Raw genomic sequence first — 27,732 nt, forward strand, 5'->3', positions numbered from 1 at the left:
GCAGCAGTGGATTGCGTATTGCTCCATTTATCCCATAGAAGTATATTTAATACAAAACCGATATAAACACTGCAAACAGATTTCAGAAGCACAGTCTTTATTTTTGAAACACACAAACAAAAAAATGCAAAAAACAATTGGTTAAAAAATATAGTCAGAACATCAAGAATACTGAGAAACCCCCCCCCCCCAACAAACAAGCAAAAAAAAAAACACCCCCCCCCCACACACACACACACAGTGACAGCAGAATCTTGTTTTTATTTCTAAATATTTAAAATATTAGCGAAAAATGTTCATAATTATTTGTAGAATGTTTCTTGCTGGGGGTTTTCTTTTTTCAATCAGTCTTCTGGGGCTCATGCTGCGAAACACTACAAAATAAATCGACAATAATGAATTAATAAATTGTATCAGTTTTCATGTCACGAAAGCTTTACATATACATGTATGCTACTGTTGGAGTACCGGAACCTACATGCAATTGTAAAGAATCAATATGTTATAGTTTGAACTACTATTATGTTATCAACACATCGCTTTGTGGAGAATAAGAATTCGAATACACACTTGCTATTACATCTAAAAAACATTGTATCACATCCTCAGTGCTTGAATTCCATATTAGTATGCACACGTGTGTGTATTTAGGGCGAGATGTGGCCCAGTGGTAAAGAGCGCTCCTGGTGCGTGGTCGGTCTGGGATCGATCCCCGTCGGTGGCCCATTGGGCTTTATATCAAAGGCAGTGGTATGTGTTATCCTGTCTGTGGGATGGTGCATATAAAATATCCCTTGCTACTAATGGAAAAAGTGTGTTTAAGACCGAGTCAGAATCACCAAATGATTGACATTCAATAGCCGATGATAAATAAATCAATATGCTCTAGTGGTGTCGTTAAACAAAAAAACCCCAATTGTGTGTATGTGTGTGTTTATGCATGCGTACGTGCGGTTGGGCATGTATCTGCTCTATTATTATGAGTTTGTTTTGTTTAACGACACCACTAGAGCACATTGATTTATTAATCATCGGCTATTGGATGTCAAGGATATGGTCATGTTGACACAGTCATAGAGATGAAACCCGCTACAATTTTTCCATTAGTAGCAATGGATCCTTTATGTGCACCATCCCACAGATAGGTTAGCACATACCACGGCCTTTGATATACCAGTCGTGGTGCACTGGCTAGAACGAGAAATAGCCCAATAGGCCCACCGACGGGGATCGATCCTAGACCGACCGCGCACCAAGCGAGTGTTTTACCACTGGGCTATGTGTCACCCTATTATTATGAAAGAAAACCACTTCTTCAAACCATAAAGTTGTTTAATTTACAACGTGCGTCGCCATTTTAAATGTTAAAGTTGTATTACTTTAAAGACCATTCCACTGTTTATATGTGATTGCTGTATGTGGCTACTGTGTATGTCATGTCTGTGTAACAATCACACAACCAACTCCCCCACAACATTTACACACATCACAATTTAATTAAACTTAGCCCCACTGGTCAATTACTATTACCTGTGGATCTAACAGCACCCCTTTGGAGCTCATGTTCAGCTGACCTTTCATTCGACCAATCAAAACCTTACTTTCAAAATCATGCCAGTGATTTGAAAAGAATTTGAAAACATTTTAGGATTATGCCGAGGGTATACGAAATGATTCGGGTGAATTACGAAATATGCCGGAAACTAATTTCAATATTATATTTTATATAAAATTCGTTTCAAGACGAAAAAACTAAACAAAACCGTGATGGTATAGCCATAAAATCTGTTTATACTAGTATACAACCCAGAGTTTATTACTGCACTTTTCCCCCTGTTTTTTAATGTTGAAATAGACCAACAAGTTCGCCTATTAAATAAATAGTCTCACCCGATATTATTAGAATTTGTCTGCCCCCGAATAACGCTATAAAAAGGCGAATTGTAATTGGTCGATATTTCAATTGTTATTTATAGATGAAATGTCACCTGGACACGGGAGTCCACGCAATGCTGTTGGATCTACTGGTGAACCAGTAGAGCTAATTTTAATCAGATTGCACATACCAGAAAGTCGTTCATACGAACAGGGTGAGAAACTTGGTCAAAACTGTTGCAATGACTCCGCTGTCTGGAAATAGTAATAATAGTAATAGTAATAACAATGGTAACAGTAATAGTAATAGTAGTAATAATAACAACAATAATAATAATTTTATAGTAGTAGTAGTGAAGATGATGATAACGACGATGATGACTGCATCATTACAGTGGAGGACGGGGAGGGGCGAGACGTAGCCCAGTGGTAAAGCGTTCGCTTGATGTGCGGTCGGTTTGGGATCGATCCCCGTCAGTTTTATGTCAAATGTAATCGACAAATACACCCGCAAATCTATGGTTATGTCCCTCGCTCGATTCACGGTCGGTTTGGAATCGATCCCAGCCGGTGGGCCCATTTGGGCTATTCTCGTTCCAGCCAGTGCACCACGACTGGCACATCAAAGGCCGTGGTATGTATTATCCTGTCTGTGGGATGGTGCATATAAAAGATCTCTTGCTGTTAATCAAAAAGAGTAGACCATGAAGTGGCGACAGCGGGTTTCCTCCCTCAATATCTGTGTTGTCCTTAACCATAGCTCGTATGTCCGACGCCATATAACCGTAAATAAAATGTGTTGAGTGCGTCGTTAAATAAACCATTTCCTTCCTTCCATTAACTATTCATATTAGCATTACTGCCAAACGGCAAACGAAGTACTATGCATGTTTACATGGATTACAACTAATATTGTGATGAGACTACATGGTGAAATGGTTCCAGGCAAGCGAGTCACGTCCACCGGACAGGACGAGGAACACACGAGTTCCGAACAAAACGCATGCCCAGCGCACAACAACCGTACAACTGGCGGACGCCTTTGTCCGGTGGAGTCCGTTCCAACTTTCGTGCATGCACAACACTTTCTGCCGGATTGAACGGACCTCGCCGGACAGTCACCTTGCCTGACAAGGAACGCATTTGCCGAACGACAAACGGACAGGAAACGCATGTGAACGGAGAAGAACGGATTGAAAATTTTGCTCTCCGTCGGACGTCCGTTAACGCTATCCGGCAAGGTGTGACAGTAGCTTTAACGCTACCCGGCAAGGTGTGACAGTAGCTTTAGTAATTACATTTCCGTTACATCCACTGCAATATAACGTCATCCTATTGGTCCAGCCGTAGCAACGGGAATTTGTTCCTTTCTCGATGAATTTAAAAATTGGGAACGTCATACCTGATGACGTCATTTTATATTGATAATTTGTCTTACTGAGCGTTATTGTTTTACCCCCCTCCCCCCCCAAAAAAAAAAAAAAAAAAAAAAAAAAAAAATAATAATAATAATAATAAATAAATAAAAGTAAAATAAAATAAAATAAAATAAATAAATAAAAATAAAATATAAACTTTTAATGTTATTATTAGCAAGTATGTTTCAAATTTAATTATAAGTATTGTCTGTTATTTCTTTTACGTTCATCTAGGTATGAAAAAAAAAATCATCCGCAAATTTATGTGAGAACGGCTTCGCCGATTCACACAGTTTGCGGATGATTTGTTTTGTTCACAGCCGAAGAATGTAAAAAAAAAAGATAGAGAGAATCCTTAAATAATATTGCTGTGAATAAATCCAACGATCCTACAGTTTGTGATAACTCAACACAAAACCACCTGCAAAACTTTGATAGTAGTGTATAGTTTTACTCTTGAAATTATTAGTAAACATACATAGACCAGTAGTAGTAGTAGTAGTAATTGTAGTAGTAGTTGTTGTTGTTGTAGTTGTAGTAGTAGTTGTAGTAGTAGTAGTAATATAATAATAATAATTTTGTTGCTGTTGATGATGATGATGATAATAATAATAATCATCATTATCGTGTCGTTGTTATTGATTATAATGATGATGATGTTAATGATGAAAATGCTAATGCTTTTGCTGATGCTGAATCAGATGTTGATGATGATGAGTATGATTGATGATGATAATGATGATGTTGATAATGATGATGCTAAATCAGATGTTGTTGATGATGATGATGAGTATGATGTTGAGTATAATGTTGATGATGATGTTGATGATGAAGATGATGATGATAACATAAGTGTTTAAAGTGGTTCTGTGGTTTATAATTCTATGCCCGTCAACCAACAGAAAGAAATTAAATATACTAGTATGGAATTTAGTAGGATGAACTAGTCTACAAATAGGACATAGTTTGGGGGTTTTCCTAAAGAGTATTCCTTTTTCGTCCAGCCAAAATGGAATTAGTCATTAAAAAAGTTTATTTTTTTCCTAGAACGAGATACAGCTAATTTTAATAAAACACTCACTACAAAAGTTGATTATGTATGCGTTGGCAATGTTAATCAAAGGTTCGTCGCTGCATCCGGCATTTGAGAGACAGGTTAGTAACTCCGTGTATGCGCTGTAAAAAATGATAAAACATAACAAGTACCTGTTGTTATTACTAAAACGATCCCCCAAAACACACAGACACACACACACACACACACATACACACACATACGCACGCATGCACGCACACACGCACACACGCACGTACACACAACATCCCCCACTCCAGATATCGTCCCTAAAGACCCGTGCAACATTAAACGTTATACAAAACCAGTTGGCTATATTGTTTATAGATGTTTAAAATTTACCTTTGGTACATATAGTACTTTTAAAATGATGAAATGGGTCATAAAGCAGCATTTAATGTAAAAATCAAATAACATATACCATTGATGAGAAAATATACCATTGATAAGCTACTCCACATCCACGTACCCATTGATAAGCTACTCCACATCCACAGTACGTAAAATGTTTGAACAAGTACCAAGCAAATACTTGGTTTTATGGCACATAAATACATTTACAAGATCTAAACATATTTGTATCGTTTCTATTCTAGTGTAAATATAGGTGTGCAATTTGTTTTCTTTTTGGAGAATTGTGGAGTTATTCCCCCTTGTTTGTCTCAGGCGTGAGTACTACACGTGTAAAAGTAAAGTGTGTTTTATTTAACGACGAACTACACGTGTAAAGTAACATTTTAATTTGCACTTCCGCCCCTCTACCTTCCAATATTTCTTGTTTACAATAAATTTCTGTAGCTGCGTTTTTTTAGGCCCCACCTTCGTTCCTTTTAGCTTATTAACATTAAATTGCATATTTTATTTACAATTGTATTATCAGTACTTGAGTTGTTTCTAGTCATATGTGTCTGACTTTAACTTTACCACATCGCATTCGTTTCATGACGTACGGCATTAATTAAATGCTCAATCTGAGGCTACATTTATAAACGTGTGACATTTAATAAATAGAGGACAATACACGAGTTTCCAGTTGTTACTAAAGGTATGTCCCGAATGAAATAATGTTCAGTTGTCGCGAGCTTTAGCGAGTGACAAATGCAAATTATTTCACAAGAGACATAAATTTGATAATAACTAGTACCGAGTTTGTTATTCTATTTATTACCTAAGCTATATTTTTCTCTAAAAACCTTTATTTTTAACACACCAGGGGCGTAGCGTGATCTGGGAGGGGGGGGGGGGGGGTGTTTCGAATATGAACCAAGTGGACCTTTTTCTATTTTGTTTTTGCACCACCAGAAACTCCATATGTATAAACCTGTATGTTTTAGTTCTGAAAGCGGACCATTTGCTTCAACGGGGGTGGGTGGGGTGGGGGTGGGTGGGGGGGGGGGGGGGGGGGGGTCGTCCGAATCTCCCGTACCCACCTAGCCTACACCCCTGCACACATGCGTGTACATGTATAGACACGATATAAACCACTTTACGCACTGTTATGAGTATTGTTATAACTTTGTTCATCACGTTCATAGATAATTTTCTAAAACAAAAGTTTTCTTTATTCTGGTACAAAATCTATAACGAATTGCATTAAAATGGCATTTTGTTATAATTTAACACCAACAACAGACAGACGTAAACGCAAACTCTTTAAACAACATGAATTCATTGTGTGTGTTTGCCAAATCGTGATGATGTCATATTTAGTACTGACAAGGTCATTGGTTTGTAAGCGTCAAATTATCCAATAGTATTGTTCGTTAGACCGATGCATGATAATTTCTCAGTGAGAAATTATGATTTTTATTTTGCACGTTATGAGTGCCTGCTGGGGTAATAAATTGCTCAAATCTCTGTTTTGTTTTCCTTTTGTTTTTAAGGATTGGAAGCGAACATAGCAAAAGTATGCCTCTGGTTAATTCGTTCTTAATTTCATTTAAGAGATCATAAAATAGTTTAAAACACAATGGGGACTACGCCAAACGTTTTCAAAGTGAAAATCATCATCACTGCCCGATTAATATGTATATGGTCAAGATATCTAAGGTACAAAAGAAGCGTTTTACTCGATGTCTTTAAAGCAGCCTCTTCCCATTCGGCGACATAGATTGATGCTAAATTTTAACTAAAACGTTTGTCCATAGCACAACACACACCTGCTGATACAGTTCTCCATCAAACTCAACAGCATTTTCCTTTAGGCTTAATTCCAACAGCTCAATAATGTTTTTATCTGGTTTGTTTGGATTTGGGTACTTAACTGAATCAATGTCCGCATCAGCACCTATATCAGTGTACATGGAGTCAATATTAAGGGATTTTTTTATAATGTTGATTCAAGATCTTCAGTGTTTTTCACAAAACTTGTCATGTCTATTTGCAATTGATTTTAAGTGAAAGTCTATATGTGCTAAAATATTGCACGATTTTTATCCAGAGTCTGAAATGATTGGACAACCTGATGGTGTGTTATGTTAATGTCGGTTCATGTATTGACTGGCTTGTGGATTTTTTGGAAGTACCTGGATAATGGTTCCGGGATTGTGATTTTGACCTGGCTTATAAATATTTTACTTGCTTTTTATTAGTATGTCCCTGATCGTTTGGACATTGACTAAAAAACCCTGAACGTTTTACATTTCTCAGGCCAAATAGCGTTGTCTAATTTTTCTTTTCCAATTTGTTTGTAGTACACATATACTTTGAATTATTAAGCTGTCGGTGGGCTTCCCGGATATAGTTCTCCCTTGATAGATTGACAGTGACTGCTCCCTTATATGCAGGTTTTATAACAAGTTTGCGGTTTTTGTGTAGTTTGGTGAGAGCACGACGTTTCATGACAGAAAGATGCATTCATAATCAAAGAACAAAAAACAAAAAACAAAAAACCCACTTAATAGAACAACTTTACATTGGATGCTGACCATGTTCTAGTATATTTTAATGTAAGGGTATTCCTTTCAAAAACATACGACGCCATATAATCATACGCCGTTTGAATATAGAGTAATGGATCACTGGAATTAAAGTTGCGTGTGCAGTTTACAAAGACACGTTGTATTAAGCTTGATATTATACGATAAAGAGATTATTACCCTGTGTTACGGTATTGTCAATATCATATATTAGGAATGCAAATAATGCATTATGCTCGCCAGAGACCCGCATAATAATTTATTTATTTTCACACACATACATGCACGCACGCACGCACACACACGCGCATCCATCCATCCATCTATCCATCCATCCACCAGAGGCAGGACGTGGGCCAATGGTAAAGAGTTCCGCATGATGCGCGGTCAGTTAAGGATTGATCCCCGTCGGTGGACCCATTGGATTATTTATCGTCCTAACCAGTGCGCCAAGTTTGGTATTACAAAGACCGTGGAATGACAAAAGTAGGGGTTTCTCTCCTCAAAACTATATGTAAAAAGTAGTAAAAAAAAAAAAAAAAAAAAAAAAAAAAGCCGGTGATTAATAAATCAATCAATGTGTTCTAGTGGTTTCGTTAAACAAAACAAACCATCTATCCATCCATCCATCCATGCATACGTACGTACCTACGTAGCCACCCACCTACATGTATCTATCTACATATCTACATACTTACCTACATCCATACATGCATACATATATACATAGTTACACGCGCGCGTGCACACACACACACACACACACACACACACACACACACCACACACACACACACACACACAACACACATGTACATACACAGTATCTACATATTTACACAGAATAGTTCATATTATTTCCTATGATATGCCACTAATGAATCACTGGTTGGAATAAGAAAACTCAACAGCTCCACCGAGAGGATCGACCCTTCTTTGTAGTCCATTTCAAACGAACGGTTTACAACCGAGCGAAAATCCCACTCGTTTGGGCACGCACAGTTTCAAAATGCCCACACGCTTTTAACTGGTTTAATCAGAGCCCCACGACTAGCATATCAAAGGCTTTTGTATGTGCCTTCCTTTCTTTGGGAAAGTGCATAAAAAAGACCTTTGTTGCTGATGAAAAAATGCGATTTCCTTTCAACCCTTAGTGTGAAAATTACCAAATGTTTGATATCCAATAGCCGATGATTAATTAATTAATTAATATGCTCTAGAGGTGCTATTAAACAATTAAAACAATATTTTAAAAACACGATTGAAGCGAACGTAACAAAGTAGTGCTTAATATGTTTATTTTATATGGCATATATGACATTTCTTGTCCCTTTTGGAACATCTTGGGTAGTTGGGACGTTTTGGGCTTCTACAAACATTGCTGTCGTTTACATATTTTTGTGAGGATTTTATATTTATAATCCTTTTCATTTTATTTCATTTATAATTGGATTTCCCCTATATATGTGGCATGCTGACATAATTTCATTTTATTTCATTTATAATTGGATTTCCCCTATATATGTGGCATGCTGACATAATTTCATTTTATTTCATTTATAATTGGATTTCCCCTATATATGTGGCATGCTGACATAATTTCATTTTATTTCATTTATAATTGGATTTCCCCTATATATGTGGCATGCTGACATAATTTCATTTTATTTCATTTATAATTGGATTTCCCCTATATATGTGGCATGCTGACATAATTTCATTTTATTTCATTTATAATTGGATTTCCCCTATATATGTGGCATGCTGACATAATTTCATTTTATTTCATTTATAATTGGATTTCCCCTATATATGTGGCATGCTGACATAATTTCATTTTATTTCATTTATAATTGGATTTCCCCCTATATATGTGGCATGCTGACATAATTTCATTTTATTTCATTTATAATTGGATTTCCCCTATATATGTGGCATGCTGACATAATTTCATTTTATTTCATTTATAATTGGATTTCCCCTATATATGTGGCATGCTGACATAATTTCATTTTATTTCATTTATAATTGGATTTCCCCTATATATGTGGCATGCTGACATAATTTCATTTTATTTCATTTATAATTGGATTTCCCCTATATATGTGGCATGCTGACATAATTTCATTTTATTTCATTTATAATTGGATTTCCCCTATATATGTGGCATGCTGACATAATTTCATTTTATTTCATTTATAATTGGATTTCCCCTATATATGTGGCATGCTGACATAATTTCATTTTATTTCATTTATAATTGGATTTCCCCTATATATGTGGCATGCTGACATAATTTCGGGGGCTATAAATGACTCTTACGGTACCCACTTCTTTGTTTAGCCTCATGTCGTTCATACTCCAGATCGTTCTGTAATATTATATCAGAATAAAGCATCAGAATGACAAAAAACTACAGCAAACTGGACCATTTGCTGGGAAGAAGAAACACGTTCCAACATGTTGTAGCTTACTCATATGTGTTCCTTTGTTTGAGAAGAAATCCATACTGTCAAACACTCAAACGATTTTGTATGACGATGCATGACGATCGATTTTCTGAAAAAGTACATGATAATATAGACGGAAGCTTATACAACCCTGACAATTAAAAATAATGGTCATGACATTTTCTTCAACATTTTTGCGATCTACATATATTTTTCAATTATGAATTGTAAAGGCTTGTTCAATTTTGTCAGTGTTACAAGAACAATTATTAATACGATAGCGACGCAGAAAAATGTATGCAAACGGCCAGACCTATCTATATGAAAGTTAAAATTTGTTTTGATTAACGACACAGATAGAGCACATTGATTAATTAATCATCGGCGATTGGATGTGAAGCATTTGGTAATTATGACTCATAGTCTTAGACAGGCAACCCGCTATACTGTTCCATTAGTAGCAAGGGATCTTTTATATGAACCATCCCACAGACAGGATAGCACATACCATGGCCTTTGATATACCAGTCGTGGTGCACTGGCTGGAGCGAGAGATACCAAATGGTAAAGTGCTTCTCTGTAGCGTGATCCGTCTAGAACCATTGGGATATTTCTCGTTTCAGTCAGTGCACTACGACTGGCATATCAAATGTGGTATGTGATGTCTTGTCTGTGGGATGGTGAATATAAATAACCTCTTGCTTTAAGACTATATGTCAACAATTGACAAATGTTTGACATACAATAGCCGATGATTAATAAATCAATGTGTTCTAGTGGAGTCGTTACACAAAATAAAACATTACCATTCGGCCGCGTCTCGCCCTTTAACAAATGCAGAATGATGGGTAACATAAGTATGATTACATAAGTATGATTACAAACCCGTTGGTAAGAACTTACATTCATTATTTTAATACTAATAACACTCATACGTATGGTAACAATTTAAAGACATACGACTGGCTGTTCCTAGGTGATGAACAGGTCGCCACGGCCATACCATCCAATGACAAAGACAAATTGTAAATAGATTGCTTTGTGACGTGAAAGTTAACCTGAAATTGATAAGTATGTGACACATAAGTAAATTGTAAACGCTTGGGGCCATAAATAGGTATGGGTTGTAAAGCCGTTAAAATGTATTTTAAACCAGGTTGTTTTTGTTTTTGTTTTTGTTTTGTTTTTTTAGGGGGGAGGGGTGTTTTTTTGTAGAATATGTAAGAAATAAAATACTATATTCGATGTTTAATGAAATAATAAAAACTTTCGTTGTTACTAAGTTACGTACCTTTTTTATTGGAGCATCTGGAGGTAATAAAACTACTTAAAATACTAAATATTCATTATATTGTATTTTATTCTTTAAAAAATATGTGTACCAACCCCCCCCCCCCCCCCCCCGCCCCCATTTTTAAAAAGTGAATGGGGCTCTGCTAATATCAAGTTATTAAAACTATAATGTCCAAGGTACGTACCATGGGCTTTCGGGTCATGGTTGGTGTTTCTTGATGATGAGTTATTACCAGTCGATGGAACTATTTATGCGCACTACGCTGTATTATCGTATATAATATTGAGAACATTACAATACAGCTTAGAGCGCATGGATCGTTCCATCGACTGGTACTATCTAAATACCCTGAAACTCCAATCAGGACCTGATTGCCCGTGGTACGTACCCTTTTTATTTCAAATATAATAATTAGGAGCTATTACAGGTATTTAAAAGACTAGAAACTCATTAGATTTATAGATAGAAATCAAAATTTGAAAGAATGAAAAAAAAAAGTACACATTACCCACTAAGACGATTACTGCTAGCATAGATTTCTTCATGTTTGCTGATATTTGAAAGACGTAATTTATCCAACGTAATAATTACTATAAACCGGTTTGTACCAGAATGAGACTTACTGTGAAAACAAACACACACAAAACAAAAACCCCAGAACGTTTAAAGAGACATTCCCGAGTTTGCTACAATTTTTAAGATGTTATCGACTAACAGAGACTTTTTAACGATTGTAATTACATATGAAATATATTTGTCTGCATCAAATTTTAATGGCTGTATACTAAACGTGTTTCTGATCGTTTTAATATTTGTACTAGGTTATATTTCATTTTATTTCCTAAAATATGTTTTTTTTCGTACATACGAAATTATTTTAAGACAAAGTCCACTTTGGGCTTCTAAAATAATAAGACGATCAGAATCACATTGAATATACAGACACTGATATTCTAAACAAGAAAGTATATTTAATATGTAAGTTTAATCATAGAAATATTTTATTAGTCGGAAATATCTTACAATGCAGCAAACTCAGGAATGTCACTTTAATATTAGTACTTGATTTGTCATAGTAACTGCAAACATAAGAGGCGGAGCCTGTCTCCAAGGTAAACGAAAAAGAACATCTTGGTAAACAAATAAGTACTTCGAGACGCGGTACCTCGCTTACTCGGTAGAATTAAATGTTAAAGTTTGTTTTGTTTAACGACACCATAAGTAGAACACATTTATTTATTAATCATGAGAGCAAACCCGCTACACTTTTTCTTCATTAGCAGAAAGGGATATGAGCAGTCCCACATACATGGTAGCACATACATAGCATAGTCTTTGTTATACTAGCTGTGTTGCACTGGTTGGAACGAGAAATAGCCTAATGAGTACATCAGCGAGGATCGATCCTATATCGACAGCGCACCAGTCGAGCGCTTTACCACTGGGCTATGTCCCGCCACCCTGACAAACACAAAGACACAATGCTAGCTATATCCATAGCTACACCGTGGCGCGATCTCGGTTGCTAGGACATAAACACCTTTAGTTATTTTCAACATGTATTTTTGTACGAATAAGCCATGAACAAATAGCGAAAGGAACGTTGAATATCAAGATTATACCTATGCTCTGTTTTCGCCACACACACACACACACACACATACGCACACACATACGCACACACATACATACACACACATACACACACACACGCACACACACACACGCACACACACACGCACACGCATGCACACACGCATGCACACATACATACACACACACACACATACATACACACACATAGACAGAGAGAGAGAGAGAGAGAGAGAGAGAGAGAGAGAGAGAGAGAGAGAGAGACACAGAGAGAGAAGAGACAGAGAGAGAATGCAGGAAATCACACCTACAGACACACACACACATTGAGAGGGGGGGGGAGAGAGGGGAGGGAGGGGGGAGGGAGGGGGGAGAGAGAGAGAACTTTTTTTTTTTTAATTTAACGACGCACTCAACACATTTCATTTACGGTTATATGGCGTCAGACATATGGTTAAGGACCACACAGATTTTGAGAGGAAACCCGCTGTCGGCACTACATGGGCTACTCTTTCCGATTAGCAGCAAGGGATCTTTTATTTGCGCTTCCCACAGGCAGGATAGCACAAACCATGGCCTTTGTTGAACCAATTATGGATCACTGGTCGGTGAAAGTGGTTTACACCTACCCATTGAGCCTTGCGGAGCACTCATTCAGGCTTTGGAGTCGGTATCTGGATTATAAATCCCATGCCTCGACTGGGATCCGAACCCAGTACCTACCAGTCCGAGAGATGCAGGCAATTACACCTACTGACACACAAAAATCCATATATATTGTATAGCATACAATAAACCTTTGAAAACTTAATCACTAAAATATGAGATGCTGTCATCCTTGAACGAAACTCTTCTTTGCATGACTGATATTCTGTTAATTGTTGAAAAGATGACTGAATATTGATTTGCCCTTGTTCTACTTAACACACAGTCCTTGGGGGTGTTGGGAAATACCAAGTCGTAGCCTGTATGCCTCGATTATTGTTCACTTACAAAAACAAACAATTTGCCTCGCGTGTATTTTTAATGCAGACAACGTTTTCTGTGTATTAATTTAAAGCGTCCGTGTTTGTTTTAGTTGATTTCAAACAGACAAACCTTTCAACTGTTAATAGGATCTCAATTATGCGAAAGATCATTTCGCTCTAGGACGCCAGCATATCATGTTATAGTGATTTTAATTTGATTTCAACTTATTTTCGTGCTTATATCCAATTAAGGTTCAAGCACGCTGTCCTGGGCACACACCTCAGCTCTCTGGGCTGTCTGTCCAGGACAGTGGGTTAGTTGTTAGTTGGTTAGTGGTTAGTGAGAGAGAAGAGGGTGTAGTGGCCTTACACCTACCCATTGAGCCCTTAAGAACTCACTCTGGGTTAGAGCCGGTACCGGGCTGCGAACCCTGTACCTACCAGCCTGTAGTCCGATGGCTTAACCACTGCGCCACCGAGGCCGGTTTGTTATACTGATGACGTTTTGAAAGGTTTATTGTATATTATACTTTGAACTCGAGCAGCTAAATTATTATAGACTTTAGTGACTAAAACGTACACATAATATATTCTGGCTTATGGCGAGTTAATTTCTGCTGCTTGCAATTCAGTAATAATTTCTTAACAACCAAAGTGATGTCCTTGCCAACAGCTAAGCTAAAGTCTAAATTGATGTGAATAGTAAGCTATAGTCACTTCAAGTTCACTAGAAATTCACTACAAGTTATTTATTTCTGAGCCGATTGCATTGTAAGTTGTACACACAACTAGTACCATTTTGTTATTTCCAAAACACTTGTACTTTCGTTCTTGCGTCAAACCAAACTGAAATTATTTACGAAAAACAATGAATGATGGGACAGACTGTAGCTCAAGTATCTTTATACAGTTTTGACAACCAAAAGGTCGCCAAGTTCCCCGATACGGAATTCGTTCTTGTAAAGAAAAAGGCAGAATAAAAAGCAAATAAGTGCAGGGCAAAAAGTTTGTTTTGTTTAACGACACCACTAGAGCACATTGATTTATTAATGATCGGCTATTGGATGTCAAACATTTGGTAATTTTGACATACAGTCATAGAGAGGAAACCCGCTACATTTTTCCATTAATAGCAAGGGATCTTTTATATGCACCATCTAACACAGGATGGCACATACGTCGGCCTTTGATATACCAGTCGACGTGCACTGGCTGGAACGAGAAATAACCCAGTAAGCCCACTGACGGCGGATCGATCCCAAACCGACCAAGCATAAAGCGAACGCTTTACCACTGGGCTACGTCCCGCCCCAGATAGAAATGTGTATGTGTGTGTCGTGTGTATGGTGTGTGAAATGGTGTCTGTGCGTCGTGTTGTGCACGTGTGTGCGTCGTGTGTGGCGGGTTGTCCGTGTCACGGTGAGTGCAGAGCTGTGCGAAACAAGGTTATTGAACACAGAAAACGTAACCCGGCAAACACCACCATACAGGCACATTACAACCTTCCTGAGATTCGAAAGTACATTTGTAACTAACAAAAAGAAACATTTTATGTTTTAAATGTGTTTTAATGTAATATTTATATATTTTTATTTTGTTTGTATATATTGTTGAGTATTCGTGTAAATCATACTGCACTTGACGGCAGGATAAACCGCAGATGCCTTTTCTCCTATATTGTATAAAGTTAAGATAAAAAGACAAAGGTTTTGAAAAAAGTATAGAAAGCTAAATATTTTATTCACATTTAATATCCTATTAATAAAGTACTTGGAATATGCAATATTTTGCGAATATAAAATTATTATTTGTGTTGTTCTTATTTTATAAATATTTACTTGTACTAACATATTTTCCATCTACACTTTTATGACCATATAAAACAGAAAAAAGGGCAAAACATAGTTTACCATCGTGAACACATGAAATAAAAATAACCAAGCTGTATGTATAACTATATAAAACACAAATGTACATAACAATTCAGATATGCATTCTCCTATCTCAGAATCGTGTGTTACACTACGTAACTTATGCTTTAATAAAATAGATATTTCTGATTAAACATTTTAAACTGATTTAAAAGTTGGCTAAAGTGTAAATATGTTTCCAATTTCAAAATGATGATAACCCTGTGGTGGATCAATAAAGTATTGTAGATATAAAATGTTGAATTTGCAGGGGAGACATTGATCCTCGTATTAAGTGTCAAGGGGAGTTGTTTCTGGTTCATAGAATAGCTAATGACAAATTTCAGGCAAATGATGTTTGGATCACAACGAAGTCATCATTTATCATTCTCGGTCATACAAACTGTTTTCTTATGTAGAAATAGTTTACAAGACAATTTGAAATAATGCGAAATTATTTAGAGAACAACTAGTCTTGCATTTGCTCATTCAAGCATAATACATTATAAACAATAAACAAACTATTAAATGTGTAAACAAGTACAAAGCATAGAAATCAAATACACAGTCCAATATACTTATTAGTTACATATGGAAATCAGTTCGACTCATCTGTTGAAGCCCAAAATGTCCCAACTGCCCAAGATGTCCCGATTGATTATACGTAGAATAATCACTCCCCAGCGCATGATACTACTCAAAAGAATTTAAGGGTCAAAAATTTATAACCAAATAAGTTTCAGAGTATATTAGATTGATGATGTAAACTACACCAAAAATTTAATTTATTGTTCCATATTTACAAAAAAAACACAAATAAACGTCACTGTATACAAGAAAGTCACATGACATGCTGTCAAAGTTGAAGGTTGTCAAACATGGATTTTACACATTAGAACATTCGTTTAATAGTGTGTGAATCCACCCCTGGCGCGAATACACTCGACACATCGTTGCCTCATGCTGTTGATCAGACGTCTGGAGAACTCTTGGGGAATGGCCTGCCACTCTGCCATAAGAAGCTGACCCAGATCATGAAGGTTGGCCGGAGGGGCATGGTTATCCCAAACTCTCCTGCCTAATTCGTCCCAGGCGTGCTCTATTGGGGCCAAGTCAGGCGAATATGCTGGCCAATCCATCCTGGCGATACCTTGTTGTCTGAAAAAGTCCGTTACCACCCTGGCGCGGTGGGGTCTGGCATTGTCATCCTGCAGAACTGCCCCGCCGCCAATCTGCTGAAGGCCTGGGAGAACCAACGGCCGGATAATCTCATTCAGATAGCGGATTCCATTCAGATTGCCATCCACCACATAGAGGGGGGTCCTGTGGTGGATAGAGATGCCGCCCCACACCATGACGCCGCCACCACCGAACCGGTGACGTTGTCTAACGTTAACGTCAGCGAAGCGCTCCCCAGGACGTCTGTAGACACGAACCCGACCGTCGTTGAACTGGAGACTAAACCTGGACTCATCAGTGAACATCACTCGACCCCAATGAACACGTTGCCACCGCAGATGAGGCGTGCACCAGTGACGTCTGGCCGTTCTGTGACGTGGTAGGAGTGGTGGTCGAACAGCCTGGCGACGGCAGCGTAGATTATTGGCTCTCAGACGATTGTGTATGGTTTGATCAGACACTCGAGTTCCAGTCGCAGTCCGCAGATTGTCACGTAATCGGCGTGCAGTGTTTGTGCGTTGACGTAGAGCCATATTGGTGATGTAGCGGTCCTCTCTATTTGTGGTGCTTCGGGGTCTTCCCGGACGTGGACGATTTCGAACAGAATTCGTTGCTTGGTACCGTTGCCACAGTCGGCCAACGACACTCTGACTGACACCAAGTCTCAGAGCAACATTTCTTTGCGTATTGCCATCCTGAAGCCAAGCAATAGCCCTTCCTCGATCTTCGATAGTCAGTTGACATCGTACCATTGTCGAATTTGGAGTGTGCACCGTACACGAACGCAAGCTCCAATTATACGGAAATTCAGCATTGGGAACATGGAATACACATGCAAAGCGTGCAAATGAAGCGCTTTGTGAAAAGCAAGTTATGGGCACTTAGCAGACCTTTCGCTTTCGCCCTAATTTACGTGCAAATGTAAGCATGTTTTCGCCATTAGAACTAGTCGACAGTGTCAATGACAGTGGATTTTAATTCATTGATGGGTTGCTTAGACCCACTTTCGTCAAAATGGAACAATACCATGCGTGACATTATGGTCTAGCTAATATAATTGACATTCAGAAAATAATATCGAAAATATCGTCTGACCCTTAAATTCTTTTGAGTAGTATATACATGTAATATACACTACCCCAGTCTATATAATATGTATAATATGCACTCCCTCTGAATAATATGGACTCCTCCAGAATATATATTACACATAGGCTATAATACTGTTTAATCACTCACACAATTATATTTTTGATGTTTATATGGCCAGTGCATTTGGTATAAATCTCAGTGGCGAATCTAGACGAGGGTGTTGTGCATACGAATCAGGGACTGGCCGAAGTGGTCAAAGCGTTCCTGGATACGCCCTTGCAAATTTGCAGAATAAAAATAGTAACTCATCATGTGTGGTGATCGGAATGATCCCAAAATCTCTCCAACCCTTGCTTCCCTTACTTCCGATTGATATGACAAGAATTATATGGAAATAACATTGCAAAGCTTTGTCTTAAAACAGTTCATATTTTAGAAGGAATACCCCAGTTTAGTGCCAACTTGTATGTCCGTCATCATTCCTGCATTATTCGTTCATATCAGGGATCCGATATGGACAACCATTGATTATTTAAAGGCATACTGTCACGGATTTAAGGACCTTATTTCTCGAAAAATGGATAATAACTAAAAATTACATTAATTGTTGGAAACCAAATCTAGCTATTGCATCATCTTAACTGAGCCATGATGGAGTGAAATCCATGTCAACCCTCTCGGCAATTTTAGTTTTTGAATTATGGACCATTCCCATAATTCAATTATTTTTACAAAATGTCATTAATAAATGGAGTATGGTGGTTATGAAGATGGTTGAATAAAATACATTTAGGGACAAATCAAATTATTTTTGTTCAGGTAATACGTATATCCAACGAATCTAAGGTAATGTAGCACGGTTCGAAGTAAATGATACAGAGAATAATACATGCGTGGCCGTTAGATATCATTGAACTCATAATGAGTTGTTTTAAAACGTTTTTTTTTTAAACGAGTTGTGAGATAAATGGTATCTATATTTCTTACATATCCTAAAAAAAAACCCAGGTTTTAAGCAAATTTTAACATCTTTTTCGACTAAAAGTTATTTATAGCCGTTGCACTATCTTACGCGTCACAAACATATTATTGTCAGGTTAACTATACGTCACAGTATAATTTATTTTCACCGTGCTGTTTTTCATTGGATGCATGGCACTGCTGACCTGGTCATAACCTAGGAGCAGCCAGTCTTATGTCTTGAAATTGTTGACACACGTACGTGTGTAAACAACCCATGTGTTATCAACAATAACGCATCACGTTCTCACCAACGGGTGTGTGAGAAACTGGTTTAACAAAATGCGTTTTCCTTGAAGATAGGCTCCGCCTCTAATGTTTTGCAGTTACCATACCAACTCACTGTGTGGTTGTAGATAGACTCCACCTCTGATGTTTTGCAGTCACCGTGACAAATCACTGTGTGTTTGTAGATAGACTCCGCCTCTAGTGTTATGCAGTCACCGTGACAAATCACTGTGTGTTTGTAGATAGACTCCACCTCTGATGTTTTGCAGTCACCGTGACAAATCACTGTGTGGTTGTAGATAGACTCCGCCTCTGATGTTTTGCAGTCACCGTGACAAATCACTGTGTGGTTGTAGATAGACTCCGCCTCTAATGTTATGCAGTCACCGTGACAAATCACTGTGTGTTTGTAGATAGACTCCGCCTCTAATGTTATGCAGTCACCGTGACAAATCACTGTGTGTTTGTAGATAGACTCCGCCTCTAATGTTATGCAGTTACCGTGACAAATCACTGTGTGTTTGTAGATAGACTCCGCCTCTAATTTTATGCAGTTACTGTGACAAATCGAATTCTAGTATAAAATGTTGTGTTATTTTATATTAAGTCTCATTCTTGCACTAGCTCGTTTATAATAATTATTGTATTGTATAAATTTCAGATATCAGGAAAGATGAAGAATGCCATGCTGTCATTATTTCTCATAGTTGGTAATGTATAATTTTTTTTCTCATTTTTTTTTCTCTTTGATATATATCTACAAATCTAATGACTGAAACTTTTAAATGTTTGTAGTATCTCCAAATTCAAGAGAAAAGGTACGTACCTCGAAACAACGGTAAGTTTATTTTATATATATATATATATATATATATATATATATATATATATATATATATAGAAGAAAAGAAAAATGAAGAAAAAAACAGACAGTAAAATAATTATTTCATTTTAACCATGAGCGTTTTATCGGATGGTTTATATATTCATGTTATCGGAACTGATTTTAATATCTATCACCATGGTCGAAATAATATTCATGCTAACGGCACTGATTTTAATCTCTATCATCATGGTCAAAATAATATTCATGCTAACGGCGCTGATTTTAATCTCTATCATCATGGTCGAAATAATATTCATGCTAACGGCACTGATTTTAATCTCTATCATCAAGGTCAAAATAATATTCATGTTAACGGCACTGATTTTAATCTCTTACATCAAGGTCAAAATAATATTCATGCTAACGGCACTGATTTTAATATCTTACATCAAGGTCAAAATAATATTCATGCTAACGGCACTGATTTTAATCTCTATCATCATGGTCAAAATAATATTCATGTTAAGAGTACTGATTTTAATCTCTATCATCATGGTCAAAATAATATTCATGCTAACGGCACTGATTTTAATCTCTATCATCATGGTCAAAATAATATTCATGTTAACGGCACTGATTTTAATCTCTATCATCAAGGTCAAAATAATATTCATGTTAATTTTAATCGTCCTTGTATGACCAGGCGCGGGACGTTGCCCAGTGATAAAGCACTCGCCTGATCCGCGGTCGGTATAGGAACGATCCCCGTCGGTGGGCACATTGGTCTATTCCTCGTTCCAGCCAGTGCACTACCACTCATGTATCAAATGCCGTGGTATGTGCTATCCTGTCGGTGGGATGGTGCATATAAGAGACCCCTTGCTACTAATGAACAAATCTAGCGGGGTGGGTTTTTTTATAAGACTCTATTTAAAGAACTTACCAAATGTTTGACATCCAATAGCCGATGAATAAAAAATCAATGTGCTCTAGCTAGTGGTGTAGTTAAATGAAAACAAACTTTAACTTTTAAATTTTTGTATGAGCAATTTGACCTCTGCGCGTGCTGTAACCTCACCGTGGTGCAGGGGGTTAACATTCTCTTTGAGAATGGCCAATACAGCACAAATCCCCTTGTTTTCTTCGAAATACAATTCAAGTTTTGAGTGAAAGTCAGTATCTGTCTGTGATATTTTTATTTTTGCACAGTTGAATTTTGGTATTGATGTTGATCAACACTTTACTTGTTTGCATTGCCATGGTTTGACACCCAGTGGCCGATGTGTTGTTCGTGCTGGGGTGTCGTTGAACATTCATCCATTCATTCATTCTGAGCAATAGACCTCTTTCACATTACAATGTGCCCGATGCGGAGTAACTCGAGGAAGCAAACCGCAAACTCACGCGAGATCTCGCAAAAATAGACCTGTGGACAAGGTGTGTGTGTGTGTGTGTGTGTGTGTGTGTGTGTGGGGGGGGTGGGGGTGGGGGTGGGGGGTGGGGGTGGGGGTGGGGGGTGTGTGTGTCATAGACAATGGTAGGCCACGCAATAGGAATGTGAATATCTCCATGATTAATCATTCTATCAGTAGGGAACCCGAAAATTCTGTCGACATCCAACAAGACTTATTGGAGACATTTGTGAATTATTGCTTATCACGAAATAAAAAATATTTGGTTGTTAACACCTGACAAACCATCAGTTCGGATTCGTACGCAATAAATATCGGATATAGGCTGAAATAATATTAATGTGTGCGCGCGTGTATGTAGGCAGATATTATTGTATTTAAAATGATTTAAATATTTATAAAGCATTATACAGATAAATACATTCAGGATTCTTATCGGGATTTCTTTTCACCAAGTTATTTAAAATTGTGTTCGGTATTTGGAATTAAATTAAATGATACATATGAAAGTTGACCTATAGTATATAAAACATTAGAATCAGGCCCGTAGGGACGATATCTGGAGTTGGAGGTGGGAGCACAATCAGTAGTGGAGGGACAGTCTAGTTGGTGGGGCGGGGGGGGGGGGGGGGGGGGCAAAAGCCATATTTTAAATCGGGTTTATAAAAGTGGGGCTATAGTCCCCCCTCTCCGACCTTTTGGTTGCTACCGACCTGAGAATGGTCAGAAATGTAACTGTATTGCATATACAGCTATTTAAATTCGAAGAAATATTAAGTTTTATTTATAACACATTAGACTAGCCGATAGCTTGATAACATAGCTACAAACTCAGGATGGTCTCTTTATTATAAATTCATGAGGGTTTACTGTGCGCAGTCATAAGGTACTTCGTTTGAATGTTTGAAGCAAACATATTAAGTACTATGTCAGGCCCGTAGCCAGGAGGGATCGGGGGGATCGGACGATCCCCCCACTCAGGATTTCACATATAAAAGTCCTTGTCCCCAAATGACCGGGATAACGTAACAAGAACGTCTGTCTGAGGTTCCATTTGCTGAAAGTTCGATCCTCCTCCCAACCAATGATCCATCAAAGGATGTCGTGTATTCTATCCTGTGTGTGGGATGTGAGAAGTATGCCATGTATCATTTCTTATAAATACATTGGTACGACTGAAAACAAGCGGTTTCTTGTCGTGGCTCTGTGACCAGGCCATTTTACATGCATACCACAACTTAATGCAACTTGTTAACGTATATTTCGCAACCGGCGTCATCTCATTTTTTGGCAAGGGATTATATATATATATATATATATATATATATATATATATATATATGGTATATATATCGGGAAGTTGTATCGGGAAGTTGAAGTTGTATGTATCTGATATAAATGATAGTGAAAATAAAATAAAATAAAATAATAAATAAAATAAGATAAATAAATAAATACATAAATAAATAATTTGTGGATAGACATGTAACATTGATTAGTAGTTGTACGACTGTCTTTTTTAATGAAACGATAAGGGGAAAATAGAGCTGTGATAAAGGTCAGTGTGAGTTAGGTTGTTGTTGGGTTTTTTGTTTGTTTGTTTGTTTTTGTTTTTTCTTGTTGTTGTTGTTTTGTTTGTTGTTTTGTTTGGGGGGGGGGGGGGGGGGGGGAGGGGAAGGGGAGGCAATACTGATACATGTGGAGAATTAAACATCACTGGAAATCCGCGTGAGTATTTAACTATAATTCTAATTGTTAAAAGTAAAAAATACATTCCACTAAAGTTAATTTTATTGTATGAATCTTTTAATTTTACATTGTTAAAATACCCTTGACAGGTGGCTCCAGAGACTTCGTCTAAGTTAATGTTTCACTGCTTTGGTCTTAAACCATTCCGATGTAAACTTTAGTAGACCGTTTTTCGCTGCCATTTTAACATCTTGTACGAAATATGTACGTTAACTAGTCGCTAGAGATTCACAGCTCCTATGAAGCTACTCACGACACTCGTGCCCCCCAATTTGTATATAGCCTCGATACCGTCCAATTCGGCAAGGGACGGTACTCCTCGCGCACATGCGCAATGGGAATGTGAAAGAGGTCTATTTGAACGGTGTAGAACCTGCATTATATTTCGAATGTTTTCCATGTGTGGTGTTGTTGGAGTCGCATTGGCTCTGTATACGGAAAACGGACGTATAACCGCTGTATTCCATGTTTGCAGGTATTTAAAAAAAAATAAAAAATAAAGAAAAAGTTTGTTTGTTTAACGACACCACTAGAGCACATTGATTTATTAGTCATCGGCTATTGGATGTGAAACATTTGATAATTTCGACGTATAGTCTTAGAGAGGAAACCAGCTACAGTTTTCCATTAGTAGTAAGGTATCTTTTATATGCACCATCCCACAGACAGGGTAGCACATACCACGGCCTTTGATATACCAGTCGTAGTGCACTGGCTGGAACGAGAAATAGCCCAATGTGCCCACCAACGGGGATCGATCTTATACCGATCGCGCATCAAGGGAGCGCTTTACCACTGCGATATATATATCGGGTGTCCCCATGCACATATACAAAAGTGCGTGTCTTCGTCTTTGTATGTGTCTTTTGTGTTTGTATGTCTCTGTGTGTGTATGTGTGTGTGTATGCATCTGTGTGTGTGTTTGTGTGTGTGCATGTATGTATGTGTGTGCGTGTGCGCGTATGTGTGTGCATGTATGTGTGTGCGTGCATGTATGTATGTGCGTGTGCGTGCATGTATGTATGTGTGCGTGTGTGTGCATGTATGTATGTGCGTGTGCGTGCATGTATGTATGTATGTGTATGTTTGTGTGTGTGTGTCTCTCTCTCTCTCTCTCTCTCTCTCTCTCTCTCTCTCTCTGTGTGTGTGTGTGTGTGCATGGATGCGCGTGTGTGCGTGCTTGTGTATGTGTGTGCATATGTATATGTGTGTGTACATGTGTGTACATGTGTGTTCGTGCGTTCGTCGTGTGTGTATGTGTGTGTATGTGTGTGTGTCTGTTTAATTCTGTTTTTGTTTTGGGCTATCATTTTGATACTACTAACAGGTGCTTGTCTTTTTTGTTGCAGCGCATACAACAAGCTTGTAACTTGCCTCACAGACGCAGCATGCAATACCGATGCTAGATATAAAGCAGTTTTAGACCTTTCCAACTTAACAATAAACACCTATTGTAGTAAGTGATTTATTATCGCGTCCCGTCTTCGAGGAGATATTATATCTTTGTGGATTTTTGACAACGAAATCATGATTTCCCGTAAGCCTTGTTAGAAACCCCCGTAACAAATGTATTACCTTTCATATCTTTGTTTTATAATTAAACAAAAATTACACTAACCGTCAAACTTTTAATCAAAATACACACACATTGTGAGAAATACATTTCTGACATGATATTGTTGAACATTTTTCTAGCAAATACCTATTAAAGATATTTGCAGCCAGGTTAAGTTATGTCATTTTATTTACGTGCCTCTGTCCAAACAAAACAAGGTTCAGGCACGGCTATTCCTTGCTCTCTCTGGCAAGGCACGTGGCTGAGTATGGGACAGAGGGTACTTTATTAAAGGGTGAATTTTGATTTCATTATAATGGGGGAATGGGGAAAAAATCGGTGGCGTTAGCCAGATTCAAATCTGTAATAATAATGCCCAATTAATTAAATATTATATGAAGCACTATTTTTGATGGGCGATCTAAAATTATATTTATTAGTCTACTCTTATTTAGGCCCCGGAGGATTGGTAGAAAAGGGTTGGGACTCCCGCCAAGGAAAGATTAGTATAAATATTATTTTATTTAAAGGATAGGGGTCCCATTAAAAGCTTCAGTGTGATGAACTGACGAGGGGGTGGGGTGGGGTGGGGTGGGGTGGGGGGTGGGGGGGGGGGGGGGGGGGGGGGGGGTGGGGTGGGGGGGGGGGGGTGCAGTCAGACCTAATCTCATCTTACGGCCAAACCGCCTATGCTTAATCTTATCCTATTTTAATTTTGCCATCCTTCACCACCCATCCCCTCACCCGTCCCACCATTGCCCTATCCGTTCCGGATCCTCTCCCCCACCCCCAAGAGGATAAAAATCCCAGCAGAAAACAGCAGAATTTGTTAAAAGCATTATTGAACTTCACCAATGAATGGAGAGAGAAGCAACAAATATGTTATAACTGAAGATTAGTAGCTGGTTATTTCGACTCCGTTACTGTTACTGAAAATTTATTGGCTAAGGGCGACTAAGAATTTTATAAAGGTAGTCCGTTGGGCGACCATCGATTTTAGTGTCTGGCAAGTATGGTACTAGTTAAAAAAGAAACACACTGATACTGAATCGAATGTAACAAAACACACCGCGTCTATATTGGCGCGAACTACAGATCTGGCAGCAGAAGACCTAGAACATGTTCTATATTTTGACAGCGCCAACATAATGAATAAAGATAACATTCATATAAGACATATTAAGTTATTAAGTTATTAAGTTTTAAACCCATACCGTCTCAAACAACATTTTATTGGGGGTAAAAGTGCCGTGTAAATTAAAACAAAAATTCTTTACAAATTACCATCAAACTGCATAGTTTAACTCTTTTTTGCGATACAAGTTTTAAGGCAATTCATGGAACATCCAAGGTAATCTGAATGACACCACCGTAATACCTGATCAGGGCCGTATCTCTACACAAAGTAGAGTCGAATGAGCATTTGGCAAAATAGGGGATGATTCCATGGATTTCTATCTAGGAGAACAGCCACTCCCAGGGAAATCATTTGCTGGGAATTCCACCCCTCTTGTATCACCACAAAGTGTATTTCATCCCTCTTGTATCACCACACAGTTTATTCCATCCATCTTGCATCTCCACAAAGAGGACTGCCACTCCCAGACTAGTTTACTAAAGCATGCGCAGTTCTACATTTAGTTTGTTTCTACTGCATTATCTTTTACCCTGTATTGGAAATCAGATTTAATATGTTTAATTCAATGGTACTTTGTAAAGAAACCTGTTTATTTATACTTGACAAAAACAATCTCCTCCCCAAAACCAATGTAAATACACACACACACACCCACACCCCTGCCCCCCCCCCCAAAAAAAAAAAAATGTATGTCATGTAACATTTGCATGATAATTATGTCAAATACTACTATTACTACTACTACTACTACTACTACTACTACTACAACTAAAATTATTATTATTATTATTATTATTATTATAATTGCTCACTGCTGCTGCTACTGCTATTATTATTATTATTATTATTATTATGACTATTTTACTGGGTGTTTTTTTCAGACAGCGGCACCATGGCAACAGCTTCAGTTTTGTGACCCTGTTTCTCACCCTGTTCGTGATGCTCTTCAAGTGAACGACTTTCTGGTATGTGTAAATATTGGGTGGGGGGTGGGTGGGGGTGGGGGAGTTGGGGGTGTGATTGTTACACAGGCATAGCACACACAGTGGTCACATCCAGCAATCGCATATAAACGGTGAAATGTTTTTTTTTTAAAGTAATACAACTTTAACATATAAAACAGTAATAGGTGTTCTTGAATACAGTGCTTAAAATAATATAGACATGTTCTTAAAAAACAAAACGAAAAAAAAAGTGAAAAAAGAGGGAAAAGAACGGACATATCTAAATTAGATTGATGTCAACAAAATGTCCTTTAATACTTTATCTTGCCAACGTATACTTTGTGTTGTGCTATTGTAGAAGATATGGATAATAACTCTTCACAAACTGAGACATCCATTTTGGCAATGGTATCTACACTTCAAACACGATACATTGAACAATAGTGATTTAATAAAACATATGGTTACATACGTAACTAATACGTAGATTGGACTGTGTATTTGTTTCCTATGCTTTGTAATAAACTTTTGATAGTACGTGTATGTTTTTCATATATGTTCTACATATGAAAACAGTTTCTGTGAATGAGAATGATAAATGATGACTTCAAGGTGATCCAATATCTTTTGCTTTTACTAGATCATCTTCGCTGGCCAAGGCACCATTCCGTATAACTACCGCATTGCGAAATGTAGTACCTAGTTATACTGAATGGTACCTTGACGTGCGAATATGTCACTAGCTATACCACATAGCAGATTCAACTACCTTCACAGTTCCTATCTCCTTTTTAAATTAAACTTATTATATCTATAATAATTTATGGATTCACCACGGATTCATTATCATTTTGAACTTAGGAAGAATAGTTAACAAGTTAGCCAGCTTAATCAGTTTAACAATGTTAATAGAAATATCTGTTTAATTAAAGATTTGGTTTCTTAGAAAGGAAATTTTAATCTTTTGTTAAATAATTTGTGTTTTAATAATTTACTTAAGCTTGGTAATTTTTTTTTGTGTGTTTTCACGAAAGGACCAAACATGTTTTTCCCTTTTTTTCATTTTATCGGGTTTAAAAAAAAAGTTA

The 27,732-nt window shown here is 37.5% G+C and overlaps 2 long non-coding RNA genes across 2 annotated transcripts; one reads left to right on the forward strand and one right to left on the reverse strand.

Moving 5' to 3' along the window:
- Positions 1–343: 343 nt before the first annotated feature.
- LOC121378437 lies at positions 344–11,640 on the reverse strand. Its single transcript, XR_005958728.1, has 6 exons — positions 11,539–11,640; positions 10,697–10,794; positions 9,761–9,845; positions 4,375–4,469; positions 2,067–2,130; positions 344–374 (listed from the first exon to the last, which is right to left on the reverse strand). It is a non-coding gene; the product is annotated as an uncharacterized LOC121378437 (long non-coding RNA).
- On the forward strand, positions 11,329–26,667 carry LOC121378436. Its single transcript, XR_005958727.1, has 4 exons — positions 11,329–11,410; positions 19,682–19,730; positions 24,357–24,463; positions 26,582–26,667. It is a non-coding gene; the product is annotated as an uncharacterized LOC121378436 (long non-coding RNA).
- The last annotated feature ends 1,065 nt before the right edge of the window (positions 26,668–27,732 follow it).

Source organism: Gigantopelta aegis, chromosome 8 (assembly GCF_016097555.1).
Source record: "Gigantopelta aegis isolate Gae_Host chromosome 8, Gae_host_genome, whole genome shotgun sequence".
Classification (NCBI taxonomy): domain Eukaryota; kingdom Metazoa; phylum Mollusca; class Gastropoda; order Neomphalida; family Peltospiridae; genus Gigantopelta; species Gigantopelta aegis.